The sequence below is a fragment of the Pseudophryne corroboree genome, chromosome 2 (genome assembly GCF_028390025.1).
Source record: "Pseudophryne corroboree isolate aPseCor3 chromosome 2, aPseCor3.hap2, whole genome shotgun sequence".
NCBI lineage: Eukaryota > Metazoa > Chordata > Amphibia > Anura > Myobatrachidae > Pseudophryne > Pseudophryne corroboree.
Window position 1 is genome coordinate 533,360,954 of NC_086445.1, and position 17,814 is coordinate 533,378,767.

Genomic DNA, 17,814 nt, shown 5'->3' on the forward strand with positions numbered 1-17,814 from the left:
CCACTCCGTGTCGTAAATGGCATATTGGCAAGTTTACGCTTCTCCTCAGATGCTTTTAATTTTGATTTTTGGGTAATTTAACTGAACTTTTGTGTTTTGGATTTTACATGCTCTCTACTATGACATTGGGCATCGGCCTTGGCAGACAACGTTGATGGCATTTCATCGTCTTGGCCATGACTAGTGGCAGCAGCTTCAGCACAAGGTGGAAGTGGATCTTGATCTTTCCCTATTTTACCCTCGACATTTTTTTTCTCCATTTTTTAATCTGTGGAATTATATGCCAGTATCAATAGCAATGGCCTACTACTATATATACTGCGCACAACTGAAATGCACCACAGGTATGAATGGATAGTATACTTGACGACACAGAGGTAGGTAGAGCAGTGGCCTACTGTACCGTACTGCTATATATTATATACTGGTGGTCAGCAAACTGTGCAAAACTGAAATGCACCACAGGTATGGATGGATAGTATACTTGACGACACAGAGGTAGGTAGAGCAGTGGCCTACTGTACCGTACTGCTATATATTATATACTGGTGGTCAGCAAACTGTGCAAAACTGAAATGCACCACAGGTATGGATGGATAGTATACTTGACGACACAGAGGTAGGTAGAGCAGTGGCCTACTGTACCGTACTCCTATATATTATATACTGGTGGTCAGCAAACTGTGCAAAACTGAAATGCACCACAGGTATGGATGGATAGTATACTTGACGACACAGAGGTAGGTAGAGCAGTGGCCTACTGTATCGTACTGCTATATATTATATACTGGTGGTCAGCAAACTGTGCAAAACTGAAATGCACCACAGGTATGGATGGATAGTATACTTGACGACACAAAGGTAGGTAGAGCAGTGGCCTACTGTACCGTACTGCTATATATTATATACTGGTGGTCAGCAAACTGTGCAAAACTGAAATGCACCACAGGTATGGATGAATAATATACTTGACGACACAGAGGTAGGTAGAGCAGTGGCCTACTATACCGTACTGCTATATATTATATACTGGTGGTCAGCAAACTGTGCAAAACTGAAATGCACCACAGGTATGGATGGATAGTATACTTGACGACACAGAGGTAGGTAGAGCAGTGGCCTACTGTACCGTACTGCTATATATTATATACTGGTGGTCAGCAAACTGTGCAAAACTGAAATGCACCACAGGTATGGATGGATAGTATACTTGATGACACAGAGGTAGGCAGAGCAGTGGCCTACTGTACCGTACTGCTATATATTATATACTGGTGGTCAGCAAACTGTGCAAAACTGAAATGCACCACAGGTATGGATGGATAGTATACTTGACGACACAGAGGTAGGTAGAGCAGTGGCCTACTGTACCGTACTCCTATATATTATATACTGGTGGTCAGCAAACTGTGCAAAACTGAAATGCACCACAGGTATGGATGGATAGTATCCTTGACGACACAAAGGTAGGTAGAGCAGTGGCCTACTGTACCGTACTGCTATATATTATATACTGGTGGTCAGCAAACTGTGCAAAACTGAAATGCACCACAGGTATGGATGGATAGTATACTTGACGACACAGAGGTAGGTAGAGCAGTGGCCTACTGTACCGTACTCCTATATATTATATACTGGTGGTCAGCAAACTGTGCAAAACTGAAATGCACCACAGGTATGGATGGATAGTATACTTGACGACACAAAGGTAGGTAGAGCAGTGGCCTACTGTACCGTACTGCTATATATTATATACTGGTGGTCAGCAAACTGTGCAAAACTGAAATGCACCACAGGTATGGATGGATAGTATACTTGACGACACAGAGGTAGGTAGAGCAGTGGCCTACTGTACTGTACTGCTATATATTATATACTGGTGGTCAGCAAACTGTGCAAAACTGAAATGCACCACAGGTATGGATGGATAGTATACTTGACGACACAGAGGTAGGTAGAGCAGTAACCTACTGTACCGTACTGCTATATATTATATACTGGTGGTCAGCAAACTGTGCAAAACTGAAATGCACCACAGGTATGGATGGATAGTATACTTGATGACACAGAGGTAGGTAGAGCAGTGGCCTACTGTACCGTACTGCTATATATTATATACTGGTGGTCAGCAAACTGTGCAAAACTGAAATGCACCACAGGTATGGATGGATAGTATACTTGACGACACAGAGGTAGGTAGAGCAGTGGCCTACTATACCGTACTGCTATATATTATATACTGGTGGTCAGCAAACTGTGCAAAACTGAAATGCACCACAGGTATGGATGGATAGTATACTTGACGACACAAAGGTAGGTAGAGCAGTGGCCTACTGTATCGTACTGCTATATATTATAAACTGGTGGTCAGCAAACTGTGCAAAACTGAAATGCACCACAGGTATGGATGGATAATATACTTGACGACACAGAGGTAGGTAGAGCAGTGGCCTACTATACCGTACTGCTTTATATTATATACTGGTGGTCAGCAAACTGTGCAAAACTGAAATACACCACAGGTATGGATGGATAGTATACTTGACGACACAAAGGTAGGTAGAGCAGTGGCCTACTGTACCGTACTGCTATATATTATATACTGGTGGTCAGCAAACTGTGCAAAACTGAAATGCACCACAGGTATGGATGGATAATATACTTGACGACACAGAGGTAGGTAGAGCAGTGGCCTACTATACCGTACTGCTATATATTATATACTGGTGGTCAGCAAACTGTGCAAAACTGAAATGCACCACAGGTATGGATGGATAGTATACTTGACGACACAGAGGTAGGTAGAGCAGTGGCCTACTGTACCGTACTGCTATATATTATATACTGGTGGTCAGCAAACTGTGCAAAACTGAAATGCATCACAGGTATGGATGGATAGTATACTTGATGACACAGAGGTAGGCAGAGCAGTGGCCTACTGTACCGTACTGCTATATATTATATACTGGTGGTCAGCAAACTGTGCAAAACTGAAATGCACCACAGGTATGGATGGATAGTATACTTGACGACACAGAGGTAGGTAGAGCAGTGGCCTACTGTACCGTACTCCTATATATTATATACTGGTGGTCAGCAAACTGTGCAAAACTGAAATGCACCACAGGTATGGATGGATAGTATACTTGACGACACAAAGGTAGGTAGAGCAGTGGCCTACTGTACCGTACTGCTATATATTATATACTGGTGGTCAGCAAACTGTGCAAAACTGAAATGCACCACAGGTATGGATGGATAATATACTTGACGACACAGAGGTAGGTAGAGCAGTGGCCTACTGTACCGTACTGCTATATATTATATACTGGTGGTCAGCAAACTGTGCAAAACTGAAATGCACCACGGGTATGGATGGATAGTATACTTGACGACACAGAGGTAGGTAGAGCAGTGGCCTACTGTACTGTACTGCTATATATTATATACTGGTGGTCAGCAAACTGTGCAAAACTGAAATGCACCACAGGTATGGATGGATAGTATACTTGACGACACAGAGGTAGGTAGAGCAGTGGCCTACTGTACCGTACTGCTATATATTATATACTGGTGGTCAGCAAACTGTGCAAAACTTAAATGCACCACAGGTATGGATGGATAGTATACTTGATGACACAGAGGTAGGTAGAGCAGTGGCCTACTGTACCGTACTGCTATATATTATATACTGGTGGTCAGCAAACTGTGCAAAACTGAAATGCACCACAGGTATGGATGGATAGTATACTTGACGACACAGAGGTAGGTAGAGCAGTGGCCTTCTGTACCGTACTCCTATATACTATATACTGGTGGTCAGCAAAATTATGCAATGTAGTCCTACTATGTACTACAATGCAGCACAGATATGGAGTGTTTTTCAGGCAGAGAACGTATAATACTGGTGGTCACTGGTCAGCAAAACTCTGCACTGTACTCCTCCTATATAATACTGCTGGTCCCCAGTCCCCACAATAAAGCAGTGTAAGCACAGATATATGCAGCACACTGAGCACAGATATGGAGTGTTTTTCAGGCAGAGAACGTATAATACTGGTGGTCACTGGTCAGCAAAACTCTGCACTGTACTCCTCCTATATAATACTGCTGGTCCCCAGTCCCCACAATAAAGCAGTGTGAGCACAGATATATGCAGCACACTGAGCACAGATATGGAGCGTTTTTCAGGCAGAGAACGTATAATACTGGTGGTCACTGGTCAGCAAAACTCTGCACTGTACTCCTCCTATATAATACTGCTGGTCCCCAGTCCCCACAATAAAGCAGTGTGAGCACAGATATATGCAGCACACTGAGCACAGATATGGAGCGTTTTTCAGGCAGAGAACGTATAATACTGGTGGTCACTGGTCAGCAAAACTCTGCACTGTACTCCTCCTATAATACTGCTGGTCCCCAGAATAAAGATATTTGCAGCCCCCTGAAAGTTCTGAAACAAAGTGAGAGGACGCCAGCCACGTCCTCTCACTATCATTTCCAATGCGTGAGTGAAAAATGGCGGCGACGCGCGGCTCCTTATATAGAATCCGAATCTCGCGAGAATCCGACAGCGGGATGATGACGTTCGGGCGCGCTCAGGTTAGCCGAGCAATACTGGAGTATCCGAGTATACCTCTGACCCGTGTAAAATGGGTGAAGTTCGGGGGGGTTCGGATTCCGAGGAACCGAACCCGCTCATCACTAGTGATAACTGAAAGTTTTTACTTAAAGATCCAGAAGTATATTAATTATATTTATTTTTATATAGTTTCATATTCTGAATAGTTTATCTACATATGTGTATCTTTCTATATCATGAACCTAAAGACAAGCCATCATGACATTTTGGACTGCAGTAAATCTACACAATTGTGCACATTGTCAACTGAAAATTTACTTTATTTAAGGTAACTACATAAAATACATAATTTTTTCTGTGCAGAAAGTTTCCCATTGTATCGGCAACAAAAATGGACATAAATGTAGTGTCTGTGTTCAGCATAATTGTAGCAAAACTGACTGTTGCAGACCCTACACCAGAGTTTCTCAAACTCTGCCATTATTGTCCAGGTTTTAAGGATATCCATGCATGTGTCCAGATAGTTAAATCAATCTGAGTTACTAATTAAGTCACCTGTGCTTAAGCATGGCCATCTTTAAAACCTGGACTGTAATAACAGAGTCTGGGAAACTCTTCCCTACACAACAACGTTTCAATGTACAGTAGAATACTAGAGACCACTTAATTTTTGTATGAAGGTTCCAAGCATTGCGGCAAAACAGGGTTTCTCTAACGTCCTAAGTGGATGCTGGGGACTCCGTAAGGACCATGGGGATTAGCGGCTCCGCAGGAGACTGGGCACAACTACAAAGAAAGCTTTAGACTACTGGTGTGCACTGGCTCCTCCCACTAAGACCCTCCTCCAGACCTCAGTTAGATTCTTGTGCCCGGCCGAGCTGGATGCACACTAGGGGCTCTCCTGAGCACCTAGAAAGAAAGTATATTTAGGTTTTTTATTTTCAGTGAGATCTGCTGGCAACAGACTCACTGCAGCGAGGGACTAAGGGGAGAAGAAGCGAACCTACCTAACAGGTGGTAGGTTGGGCTTCTTAGGCTACTGGATACCATTAGCTCCAGAGGGATCGACCGCAGGACCCGACCTTGGTGTTCGTTCCCGGAGCCGCGCCGCCGTCCCCCTTACAGAGCCAGAAGCACGAAGACGGAAAATCGGCAGCAGAAGACTTCAGTCTTCACCAAGGTAGCGCACAGCACTGCAGCTGTGCGCCATTGCTCCTCATGTACACCTCATACTTCGGTCACTGATGGGTGCAGGGCGCTGGGGGGGGGGCGCCCTGAGGGCAATAGATAACACCTTCGCTGGCAAAATATACATCATAGCCAGAGGCTATATAGATGTAAAATTACCCCTGCCAGTATCACAGAAAAAGCGGGAGAAAGTCCACCGTAAAGGGGGCGGGGCTTCTCCCTCAGCACACTGGCGCCATTTTTCCCTCACAGTTCCGCTGGAAGGAAGCTCCCTGGCTCTCCCCTGCAGTCTGAGAAAACTACAGAAGGGTAAAAAAGAGAGGGGGGGCACTAAATTTAGGCGCAGTATACATACATATATATGTAATATATATAAAAAAGCAGCTATAGGGAAAACACTCATTGATAGTGGGATCCCAGTGTTATATAGCGCTCTGGTGTGTGCTGGCATACTCTCTCTCTGTCTCCCCAAAGGGCTTTGTGGGGTCCTGTCCTCTGTCAGAGCATTCCCTGTGTGTTTGCGGTGTGTCGGTACGGCTGTGTCGACATGTTTGATGAGAAGGCTTATGTGGAGGCGGAGCAGATGCCTGTAAATGTGATGTCACCCCCTGCGGGGTCGACACCTGAGTGGATGGTGCTGTGGAAGGAATTACGTGATAGTGTCGACTCCTTACATAAAAGGTTTGATGACATACCTAATGTGGGACAGCCGGCTTCTCAGCCTGTGCCTGCCCAGGCGTCTCAAAAACCATCAGGGGCTCTAAAACGCCCGCTACCTCAGATGGTTGACACAGATGTCGACACGGATACTGACTCCAGTGTCGACAACGAAGAGACTAATGTAACTTCCAGTAGGGCCACACGTTACATGATTGAGGCAATGAAAAATGTGTTGCACATTTCTGATGTTACCCCCGGTACCACAAAAAAGGGTATAATGTTTGGAGAGAAAAAACTACCAGTAGCTTTTCCTCCATCTGAAGAGTTAAATGAAGTGTGTGAAGAAGCGTGGGCTTCCCCTGATAAAAAGATGGTAATTTCTAAGAGGTTACTAATGGCGTACCCTTTCCCGCCAGAGGATAGGTCACGCTGGGAAACATCCCCTAGGGTGGATAAAGCGCTCACACGCTTGTCAAAAAAGGTGGCACTACCGTCTCCGGATACGGCCGCCCTGAAGGAATCTGCTGATAGAAAGCAGGAGGCTATCCTGAAATCTATATATACACACACAGGTGTGATACTGAGACCGGCTGTAGCTTCAGCCTGGATGTGCAGCGCTGCTGCTGCGTGGTCAGATTCCCTGTCAGAAAATATAGATACCCTAGACAGGGACACTATTTTGCTGAACGTAGAGCATATAAAAGACGCACTTTTATACATGAGGGATGCACAGAGGGATATTTGCCGGCTGGCATCCAAAATTAGTGCAATGTCCATTTCTGCCAGGATAGGGTTATGGACTCGGCAGTGGACAGGTGATGCAGATTCCAAACGACACATGGAAGTTCTGCCTTATAAGGGTGAGGAATTGTTCGGGGATGGTCTCTCGTACCTCGTTTCCACAGCAACAGCTGGGAAGTCTACATTTTTGCCCCATGTTCCCTCACAACCAAAGAAAGCACCGTATTATCAGGTACAGTCCTTTCGGCCCAATAGGGGCAAGCGGGTTAAAGGCGCGTCCTTTCTGCCCAGAGGCAGAGGTAGAGGGAAAAAGCTGCAGCATACAGCCAGTTCCCAGGAGCAAAAGTCCTCCTCCGCTTCCTCTAAGTCCACAGCATGACGCTGGGGCTCCACAGGCAGAGCCAGGTACGGTGGGGGCCCGTCTCAAGCATTTCAGCAAGCAGTGGGCTCGCTCACGGGTGGATCCCTGGATCCTTCAAATAGTATCTCAGGGGTACAAACTGGAATTCGAGACGTCTCCCCCGCGCCGTTTCCTCAAATCTGCCTTGCCAACCACTCCCTCAGGCAGGGAGGCATTGTTACAGGCAATTCAAAAGCTGTATTCACAACAAGTGATAGTAAAGGTGCCCCTACTTCAACAAGGAAGGGGTTACTATTCCACAATGTTTGTGGTACCGAAACCGGACGGTTCGGTGAGACCCATTTTAAATTTGAAATCCTTGAACACATATATCAAAAAATTCAAGTTCAAGATGGAATCGCTCAGGGCGGTTATTGCGAGCCTGGACGAGGGAGATTACATGGTATCGCTGGACATCAAGGATGCTTACCTACATGTCCCCATTTACCATCCTCACCAGGAGTACCTCAGGTTTGTGGTACAAGATTGTCATTACCAATTCCAGACGTTGCCGTTCGGTCTCTCCACGGCTCCGAGGGTCTTTACCAAGGTAATGGCGGAAATTATGATACTCCTTCGAAGGAAGGGAGTTTTAATTATCCCGTACTTGGACGATCTCCTGATAAAGGCGAGGTCCAGAGAACAGTTATTGGTAGGGGTAGCACTATCTCGGGAAGTGCTGCAACAGCACGGCTGGATTCTAAACATTCCAAAGTCACAGCTGGTCCCTACGACACGCCTGCTGTTCCTAGGGATGGTTCTGGACACAGAACAGAGAAAAGTGTTTCTCCCGGAGGAGAAGGCCAAGGAGCTGTCATCTCTAGTCAGAGGCCTCCTAAAACCAAAACAGGTGTCGGTGCATCACTGCACGCGGATCCTGGGAAAAATGGTAGCTTCCTACGAAGCGATTCCATTCGGCAGGTTCCATGCAAGAACCTTTCAGTGGGACCTGTTGGACAAGTGGTCCGGATCGCATCTTCAGATGCATCGTCTGATATCCCTGTCTCCAAGGACAAGGGTGTCTCTGCTGTGGTGGCTGCAGAGTGCTCATCTTCAAGAGGGCCGCAGATTCGGCATACAGGACTTGGTCCTGGTGACCACGGATGCCAGCCTTCGAGGCTGGGGAGCAGTCACACAGGGAAGAAACTTCCAAGGACTATGGTCAAGTCAGGAGACTTCCCTGCACATAAATATTCTGGAACTAAGGGCCATTTACAATGCCCTAAGTCAGGCAAAACCCCTGCTTCAAAACCAGCCGGTATTGATCCAGTCAGACAACATCACGGCAGTCGCCCATGTAAATCGACAGGGCGGCACGAGAAGCAGGACAGCGATGGCAGAAGCCACAAGGATTCTCCGATGGGCGGAAAATCACGTGTTAGCACTGTCAGCAGTGTTCATTCCGGGAGTGGACAACTGGGAAGCAGACTTCCTCAGCAGGCACGACCTCCACCCGGGAGAGTGGGGACTTCATCCAGAAGTCTTTCAAATGATTGTAAACCGGTGGGAAAAACCACAGGTGGACATGATGGCGTCCCGCCTAAACAAAAAGCTAGAAAAATATTGCGCCAGGTCAAGAGACCCGCAGGCGATAGCTGTGGACGCTCTGGTAACACCGTGGGTGTACCGATCGGTTTATGTGTTCCCTCCTCTTCCTCTCATACCAAAGGTACTGAGGATAATAAGGAGAAGAGGAGTAAGAACTATACTCATTGTTCCGGATTGGCCAAGAAGAGCGTGGTATCCGGAACTTCAAGAAATGATGTCAGAGGACCCATGGCCTCTACCGCTCAGACAGGACCTGCTGCAGCAGGGGCCCTGTCTGTTCCAAGACTTACCGCGGCTGCATTTGACGGCATGGCGGTTGAACACCGGATCCTGAAGGAAAATGGCATTCCGGAGGAAGTCATTCCTACGCTGATAAAAGCCAGGAAAGAAGTAACCGCGAACCATTATCACCGCATATGGCGAAAATATGTTGCGTGGTGTGAGGCCAGGAAGGCCCCAACGGAAGAATTTCAGCTGGGCCGGTTCCTGCACTTCCTACAGTCAGGGGTGACTATGGGCCTTAAATTGGGTTCCATTAAGGTCCAGATTTCGGCTTTATCGATTTTCTTCCAGAGAGAATTGGCTTCACTACCTGAAGTTCAGACTTTTGTTAAGGGAGTGCTGCATATTCAGCCCCCTTTTGTGCCTCCAGTGGCACCTTGGGATCTCAACGTGGTGTTGGATTTCCTAAAGTCACATTGGTTTGAGCCACTGAAAACCGTGGATTTAAAATATCTCACGTGGAAAGTGGTCATGTTGTTGACCTTGGCTTCGGCCAGGCGTGTTTCAGAATTGGCGGCTTTGTCATGTAAAAGCCCTTATCTGATTTTCCATATGGATAGGGCAGAATTGAGGACTCGTCCCCAGTTTCTCCCCAAAGTGGTATCAGCTTTTCATCTGAACCAACCGATCGTGGTGCCTGCGGCTACAAATGACTTGGAGGCTTCCAAGTTGTTGGATGTAGTCAGGGCCCTAAAAATGTATGTTTCCAGGACAGCTGGAGTCAGAAAGACTGACTCGCTCTTTATCCTGTATGCGCCCAACAAGTTGGGTGCACCTGCTTCTAAGCAGACTATTGCTCGCTGGATCTGTAGTACGATTCAGCTTGCACATTCTGCGGCTGGACTGCCGCATCCTAAATCAGTAAAAGCCCATTCCACGAGGAAAGTGGGCTCTTCTTGGGTGGCTGCCCGAGGGGTCTCGGCTCTTCAACTTTGCCGAGCTGCTACTTGGTCAGGGGCAAACACGTTTGCTAAATTCTACAAATTTGATACCCTGGCTGAGGAGGACCTTGAGTTCTCTCATTCGGTGCTGCAGAGTCATCCGCACTCTCCCGCCCGTTTGGGAGCTTTGGTAAAATCCCCATGGTCCTTACAGAGTCCCCAGCATCCACTTAGGACGTTAGAGAAAATAAGAATTTACTCACCGGTAATTCTATTTCTCATAGTCCGTAGTGGATGCTGGGCGCCCATCCCAAGTGCGGATTGTCTGCAATACTTGTATATAGTTATTGCTTAACTAAAGGGTTATTGTTGAGCTATCTGTTGAGAGGCTCAGTTGTTATCATGCTGTTAACTGGGTATTGTATCACGAGTTATACGGTGTGATTGGTGTGGCTGGTATGAGTCTTACCCGGGATTCAAAATCCTTCCTAATTGTGTCAGCTCTTCCGGGCACAGTATCCTAACTGAGGTCTGGAGGAGGGTCTTAGTGGGAGTAGCCAGTGCACACCAGTAGTCTAAAGCTTTCTTTGTAGTTGTGCCCAGTCTCCTGCGGAGCCGCTAATCCCCATGGTCCTTACGGAGTCCCCAGCATCCACTACGGACTATGAGAAATAGAATTACCGGTGAGTAAATTCTTATTTTTTTTTCTAAACCGACTACATGCTTCACTCTAATTTCCTCCAGAGATTACCACCAACAGAAACCATACCTCCCAACATGACCCTCTCCAGGAGGGACAGAATGCTCTGCTCCTGGACTTCCCTCTTAATGTATGATTGCCGTCACCTGTACTGAAACACCTTTCTTATCCATTAACCTGTTCAACACAGGTGCCGGCAATCATAAATTAAGAGGAAAGTCCTGGAGCAGAGCATTCTGTCCCTCCTGGAGAGGGTCATGTTGGGAGGTATGAAAAACTTAGTGTTGTAGTAGTCACTTTGGCTTGCAATACCATCCCTTTAAACTAGGACACACTTAAATTACACAGGTTCTGTGGCTTATTAAAACCAAGTGAAATGCAAAAAAGGCTTGAAGTAAGCCAGTCACAGAACCTGTGTAATTCATGAGCATCCCGGTTTAAAGTGATAGTATGGTTAGCCTATTTATAGAAAATTTTAATAATCATGATTCTATTTTTTTCTTGATTACTATACTAAAAATGTAGGCATCAATTACACATAAAAAAAAATAAATGAAAAGCAATCCAGACAACTGGATATGTTCATCAAAAGTTACTAAAAGAATCGCTAAACCTACAATTGAACAAGACTTCTCCCAAGCCTGCTCTCTGCTTTCACACCTGCTCTCCAGTATTGTAATTATACATTTATATTATTGCTTGCAAAATGTAAAACACTTGGAGTTTCATGGAAAAAAAAACCCCATACATACATGTTATTATTGTTAATTATATTTAAATATGTTTTACAGTTCAATAAGATACCTAGCTACTGTGAGCCTGGTGCACCAATAACAGAAACTGTCATAATTGAGACTTCCGTGCAAAGAAAGTCAAGGATAAAACATTAAAAACAGTTTTTTTGCGAATATTAATACACATATAAAAAAAAAAAAGATGATTATAGTTGTCAGCTATAATCTATTAATTGATGTCCTGAACAAAATGTGCCAAATGGTCTACTGTCTACTTTTAATAAATATGTGAGATTGATTGGAATATTTTTATCTTTTATCCAACATATTGTAGCAGTGGCACATCACACGGCAGTTTCATTTTGATTGCCATTTATGTCCTGGCCGTACACTCACCAGATTGCTGCAGGAAATAGGACACAAGAGATAACCAGCATATAATTATGATATATATAATTTCAACAGGGAGTGTGCCATTTACTGGAACTGTGGCTTAGTTGTATATTAGGGGTCACAGTGGTCTTTAGACTTGGTAGAGCACCTGCACATATAATTAAACAAATATGATATTACAGCTAGTAAGTATACATTGTTTGCATGTCTTAGCACGTTCAGGCACAGATGGGCACAATATAACTCTGCCATCTTTTAGCAATATATATATATATATATATATATATATATATACACTCAGTAGCAGTAAAACAATGGCTTGGTTTATGGGCCATTAAATACGAATTAGACACATATGGGTTCTACCTTAGCATCACCTGAGACTTTAATAAATGTACAGATAATGTAGTTTGGACATTGTTTTATGCCTCTCAAGAGTTTCATTAAGTGACTAAACCACATTAAAGAATACAAGAAAAACTTATTTATATATTATGTCATCTTAAGGATAAAATAAGATGAAATAAGTCTGATCTTTTTATGTAGGTAGGAAATGGGCCAATTATTTCATATGTAGCATAGCTAAATTATTGAAAGAAATTCTTTCATGTTCATTTGGAAAACACATAGATCTTCACTAGGTCCATTCAGGAATGTCATTTTAGTGTTAGATTTCTGTCCCCTTGACATGCTTCCCTATAAACATTTTTTGGGAGTCATTTTCTTTCACTGACCCTACTTCCAGTCAACATTTCTTACCATGCTGATCCTCTTCCACTACCCTCACACCCAGAATATGTCCATCTTGATTTTAAGCTTTTATCTGTGTGAGGGGGTGGGGGTGGGGGGCTGAAAATGTTGCTATGGGGCTCCGTTAGGTATAGCTATGCTCTTGCATACTTCTCTGCTGCCGCCATGTGTAGCATGGTCAAGAATTTTGATGCTAATGCTAATTTGTCTTAACAATTTCTGATGAACATCTAAAAGGTTCACAATGTGAACTAACATACAATTGTGTAATTGTAAATAACTGTGATCCAGTAACTGTTGTGCCAAGAGTTGCCTATGTGTATTTTGTTTTCTCTCTGTCTATATATTTCTCTCTCTCTCTCTCTCTCTCTCTCGCTCTCTCTCTCTGACTTTAACAGTAATAATAACAATAATAATTATTATTAATTTATATAGCACTTTTTCCCAATACGACTCTAAAGGGGGTATCCTATTAGAGTGAAGAAACATCGGGCGTGAAAAACGTCAGTTTTCCCCAATTTTTCCAGATGTTTCACCCATATTTTTTTACTGGCTATCCAATTTTGTCACCCGTAAAAAAATACATTCTCTCCCGACAGCACAAAGGTTCAGTGAAACCTGTGTGTTTTCGGTAGAAACAGCCCCTTTTTTGTATGAAAATTTAGCTTTTTACAGGGATTTGGTTTTGTCTGTCTGCGACAGGTGAAACAAAAGCCCTGATAAGTCATGGCTCGCGCCAGCTTATCGGGGATAATTGGATAGCTCTCCTGCGGGACAATTAGCCACAGTAATTAGATTTCTGACTTTCTCACACTCTCCTGGTGAGTTGCCTCTCTCTCTCTCTTTTTCACTTATTCTCTCTTGGTGGACTGTCTCATTTTCTCTGACTTACACTCCTGGGCTGCTTCTCTTTCTCATGATCTTCTATGTCATCTCTCATTTACAGACCCATTTAGCCTACCTCTCTTTGTCACTCTTTCCTGGACCATTTTTCTTTCTCACTCTGTCCCAGACTGCCTTCCTTTCACATTCTCTCTCTTCTGGCTTTCGCTTGTCCTCACTCTCTATGCTAGGCTTCCTGACTTTCTCACTCTATCCTCAGTAAACTCTCTCACTTTTCTCCTGTGCCACCTCTTTTGGGTCCCTCACTCTCTTCTGTGTCTCCTCTCTCTCTATCCAAAGGGATTTTTATCTCTCATTCTCTCTTCCCTGTGCAGCCTCGTTCTTGCTTGCCCCCTTTCTTGTCCTGTCTTCTCTCACTATCTTTCTCTCCTCACACTGTCCTCTCTCCTAACACTGTAATTTCTCTCTCCTCACACTCTCTCCTTATAATGTCATCTCTCTCTCCTCACACTGTCCTCCTCCAGTACAACCAAGTTTGTCCTCCACCATCTTTATTGTGTCTGTTTACCTAAATTGCAGCTGGATAGAGCTGCAGAACCCTGCGCAGAGAATTCAAAGTGCAGGATGGAGCCTTGTTACCTCTTCATCTCATCTATGTCTGTATCTGTACTTAGGGCACTGCATGAAATGCAAATTTGCAAAGACTGTGCACTGTTCCACTTCTGTTATTTCTGCGTTTGAATCTTGGATCAAAGTTTGCGTTTCACGTTACAGTAAATCTGTCTTCAGAACAGAGAGCCTTTGTTAAATAGTAAAGGCCCATGATTTCACAATAGTAGGTGCCTCTTTTATGGGTAGTAATAGCTCTTATATCAATATAAATGGTAATTTATTATTCTCTTGCCTTTTCCATTCTATTCGGGGATTCACATTCCCCAAAAGCAGATTTAAAGAAGTATTAGGCATATTTTTTATGATTTTCAGAGGCATTTCAGGTATGATGAGTATTCCAGATTTTTATATCACTATACACGTATCTATATACATTCATACGTTTAGTACTTTCATTCTGGTTGTATTTTTAAAGACATCGGTGGTTAGCCTTTCGACCCATCACTATGGGGTCATTCATATGTTTGCTTGTTTTCTGAGATTGAGACATTTAACATGGTACTGCTACCAGTCTCAATATGAAGAATCACAAAGGAATGCCATTGTATTTAATAGAGATGAGCGGGTTCAGTTCCCTGAGAACCGAACCCCCCTGAACATCACGCTCCGAGCCCAGATCCGAGTCGGGCTCGGGACTTCCTGCCAGACTTGGAAACCAGAACGAGGCTAAACATCATCATTGAACTGTCAGATCTCGCAGGTTTTGGATCCCATATAAATAGCCACGCGTTGCCCCCATTTTCACTCTGAATTTGGAGAGTGAGTGAGAAAGACCTCTGTGTCTCTCTGTGGGTGGTGGCATCGGGTGGGGTTAGTGTGTGCTCTGCAGGGGTGCTCTGCAGTCACTGTGGTGTACTTGTGCTGTGTTATGGGTGCTGTAATGGCTGTTCTGGCTGTCACTGTGTTTCATGTGCTGTTAAGGCCGGGTGCTGCAGCTGTACATGGGTGTTGCTGTCCTGGCTGTCACTGTGTTATACAGGGTGCAGGGGCACTGTCGTCCCGTATGCTGTAAAATATATGGGTGCTGCTGGCCCTGTATTTTGTAAAAATTCAGTTGTGCAATCGTTAAAAATTAAAAGCACACTGCCTCTGTATGCTGTAAAATATAGGGGTGCTGCTAGCCCTGCATGTTGTAAAAATTCAGGGGTGTAGTTGTTAAAAATAAAAAGCACACTGATCCTGTATGCTGTAAAATACAGGGGTGCTGCTGGCCCTTTATGTTGTAAAAATTCAGGGGTGCAGTTGTTAAAAAATTAAAGCACACTGCTGTATGCTGTAGAATATAGGGGTGTTGCTGTTCAAATAATATTACACTGGCCCTGTATGCTATAAGAATTCAGGGGTGCAGTTGTTAAAAATGAAAAGCACACTGTTGTATGCTGTAAAATATAGGGATGCTGCTGTTTAAATAACATTACACTGGCCCTGTAGGCTATTACATTTCAGGGGTGCAGTTGTTAAAAATAAAAAGCACACTGCTGTATGCTGTAAAATATAGGGGTGTTGCTGTTCAAATAACATTACACTGGCCCTGTAGGTTGTAACAATTCAGGGGTGCAGTATTTAAAAATTAAAAGCACACTGCTGTATGCTGTAAAATATAGAGGTGCTGCTGGCCCTGTATGTTGTAAAAATTCAGGGGTGCAGTTGTTAAAAATAAAAAGCACACTGCTGTATGCTGTAAAATATAGGGGTGTTGCTGTTCAAATAACATTACACTGGCCCTGTATGCTATAAAAATTTAGGGGTGCAGATAAAATCAATGTACACTGGCCCTGTCTTGTATGCTGTAATAATTCTAGGGTGCAGTGAAAATCAATGTACACTGGCCTTGTCTTGTATGCTGTAAAATTACAAGGGTGTTGTGAAAATATAGGGGTGCTGGCACTGTCTTCGGTTGCGATGTCTAGGCCTGACCTTCATAACACTGTATGGGAAGAGGAGGCTTCTACCACCATTTCCATGCCCCTGCAAGTGCTGGGAGGAGCACCGCCAGTCCAGTTGCTAATATTAGATTGAGGATGTCACTATAGAAGTACACCAGCATGAGGAGGATATGGGTGTAGCTGGCGCTGCGGAGGAAGTTGACAATGAGGATTCTGATGGTGATGTGGTTTGTTTGAGTAAGGCACCATTGGAAACAGTTATTGCCCATGAGATGAAAAAGCTCAATGTCATGCCTGGGCAAAATACCAAAAAAAAGCAACCTCTTCGGTGTGGAATTATTTCTCCATAAATCCGGACAACAGGTGTCAAGCTACCTGTTGCCTTTGTCAATCCATATTAAGTAGGGGTAAGGATGTTAAACCACCTTGGAACATCCTCTCTTATACGTCACCTGCAGCGCATTCATCATAAGTTGTTGTCAAGTTCAGAAACTTTGGGTAATAGCGTAAGCAGTCCACTGACACCTAAATGATGTGGTTTGTTTGTTTGAATTATATTTTTCTGTGAGGATAAGGATGAAAACACTGAAGGGAGGAATCTGAGGATGAGGACGACATATTGCCACTGTAGAGCCAGTTTGTGCAAGGAGAGATTAATTGCTTCTTTTTTGGTGGGGGCCCAAACGAACCAATAATTTCAGCCACAGTTGTGTGGCAGACCCTGTCGCTGAAATTACTGCTTTGTTAAAGTGTACATGTCCTGTTTATACAACATCTTTGCCACATCATTCCTGGGGTGCTGCCCTATATGGGATGCTGCCACTCTGCCCTATCAGTCCAGGGATGCTGTCCCACTGCCGTTTAAGTCCAGGGGTGCTGTTGCCTGTCTGCTGTGCTTATTAATTTTCCAGGGGTACTGTCTATGCTGTATAAATCCAGGGGTGCTGCTTTTCTTGATCCTAGGTTTAAATGAAAGCCTAGAGCAGATATGAAACAAACTTCAACATCACAAACAGATTTGTGAAAACATAGCTGCAAAGGTGGAAATGGAAATTGCCAAAGTGTTTTTAAATAAAGTGGGGAGAGACCACATTTTTGGCCAAAGTCAGTGTGACTCAGAAGAAACTGAATCATAATCCAGCGCATCTGCCGGAGAGGTAAACATGATGTTTTCTGCTGAGGCATTAGAGGGAAGTTTTTCTCAATTATTTCATGTTAGGGGCTCACTCAAATGAATGTCTCCAATTAGCCAACCTTAATTTTTATTTATTATTGATGTTCCACATTTTGGGATTATTTATTTAGAAGATTCACATTTGTTGTACAGGGATCTTCGTTTCCTGAGGGCTGCACAGGGTTATCACAAGACCTTGTGGTGTTAGAAGAACAGAGTTTCATTGATCTTGCATTGCATTAGCTTTCCATTGCACTGCAGCACTACTGTAGATGGGCCAGGAGCTCACAAACAGTTACTGAATATGTCCCAGTATGGAGTCTCATGGTGGCTTACAGCCAGGAAGATGTCTGGCTTGCCAAGCTGAGGCATGCTCTGGG